We start from the raw sequence: 1,863 nt of genomic DNA on the forward strand, positions 1-1,863 counted from the left end.
ATTTAAATTGTACCTCTTAGCACAAAGAAAAGGGCAAGTGAAAGGAAACATTGATTATTCTTGCTTAAATTCACCAATTAAATAATACGTACTAAATACATCAAGAGACTAATTTACATTTCTCAAAAAATAATACTATACCATGTAGAGAAGGGCCACATGACAAGAAGTGTCTCTCTTTAGCCCAAGAGGAATGCAGCTGATGTAATAAAGTAATTTTTTGAGGTTTAAATAACAACATATAGAAAGGAGAGATAAACAAGGATAAACAAATTGAGTATCATGACTGATGAAGATAAGGAAGAAAACTGGAACAAACAGTACAATAAAGGAGCATTGAAGCATACCTCAATGAATGAAACTCTTAACTGAAATTCGCCTCCATAACTTGAGGAATAATTCCTATCTCCTCATCTCCTGCATAACTAGTGTCCATGGTGTATGTCTTGCCAAAACCAGTCTAGAATAAGATGTAAATGTCATCCAATGTGAATCCAACAACAAACATTTAATCAAGCAGTACATGTTAATGAAAATAAAACTTAATGTGTTTGAATCATTCATACATCGGTGGATTCTTCACCATCTTCAAAACATTGAGCATTGCAGTATATTGTTGGAGATGGATTGGAGAAAATAAAAACATCACCTCAGATTCTATAATACCAGATTGTTTTCCATATTGTTCAATGTGCTTCGTTGTAATCTTCTTCTTACAAACCTAGGAAACTACTCTTGAGCTCATGTTGACAGTATACCCAATTGTTACTTGCAATCATCAATAGATCCTATCAAATTTGCATCTATGTAAAAGATGCTCGTGTCCTTCCACTTGAAAGGGGCCTTAGCAAGACACAGTGTTATAGGTCTAAACATAGGACAAAATAGAGAAATATTTAGTATCTTATTGAGCTTCACTTTGTTTCGAAATTTTTAATATTCTCTACTAAAAAGGGCCAACCACGTGAAGGTGGAAGCTCATTTGGCCCCACCCCCCTCCCCCTAACATCACTCTACATTCCCCGTTAACATCTAACATTCATTCATTCTTTCAACCATTAATAAAATGTAACATTCAATCAATATCACATGATAACATTAAATCAATATCACATGATAACATTCATTAACACATTAGATTCGTTAACATGCAACATTCATCAATATTCTGCATTAACACATAATTCATGAACATTCATTAGCACATAATTAAATTCATTGAGACATAAAATTCAGTCATTATCAATTAAGGTATGTAGATGATAATCATTTCTTTTTTTTCTTTCTATTTCTTTTTTCTATGTAAGCTCTAAGAGGAGCATCAATGTCATCATCAATTCCCCCCTCATCAGTTGTTCTGTTCTCTTTTCTTGATGATCTCAAATTCCTATGCTATTGCAAAGGGGGTTCCTCTGCAATAACAAATAAAAGAGTTAAATTAAAAATAATTTATTATAATTGTTATAAGTATTTAATTATTTTAAATAACATAACTGTGGCACTCTTTACCTGATCTGACCACATCATTTTGTTTGAACTCAACGTCAACACGCTCATGAACATCGACCCCTCGATCCTCTACAGCTGCTATAAAAAATGTTACGTTAATCCAAACACCAATTGCAATTACATATAAAAAAATTAATAGAAAATGTATACCTCCACCACTGGGATGCACATCATGCGAACCTTCGGGATCCACAGATTGTGTAGAAGGATTGTCAGGCTACATTCCAACATCCTACGCGTTGTTATCATTGCTTGCTTAAAACAGATATACTCACTTTATCTTAGAACTTAACATCAAATAGACTAATTGGTAAAGTATTCAATTTGAAATAAATTTCATCAAGCTTATTTACT

At 32.9% G+C, this 1,863-nt stretch overlaps 1 long non-coding RNA gene across 1 annotated transcript; it reads right to left on the reverse strand.

The window, feature by feature from the left end:
• Positions 1–1,143: 1,143 nt before the first annotated feature.
• LOC149555585 (uncharacterized) lies at positions 1,144–1,589 on the reverse strand. The gene is made up of 2 exons (XR_016364521.1): positions 1,510–1,589; positions 1,144–1,412 (listed from the first exon to the last, which is right to left on the reverse strand). It is a non-coding gene; the product is annotated as an uncharacterized LOC149555585 (long non-coding RNA).
• Positions 1,590–1,863: the final 274 nt, after the last annotated feature.

This window comes from Cupressus sempervirens, chromosome 5, assembly GCF_028749045.1.
Source record: "Cupressus sempervirens isolate cs-2001-9-10 chromosome 5, ASM2874904v1, whole genome shotgun sequence".
NCBI lineage: Eukaryota > Viridiplantae > Streptophyta > Pinopsida > Cupressales > Cupressaceae > Cupressus > Cupressus sempervirens.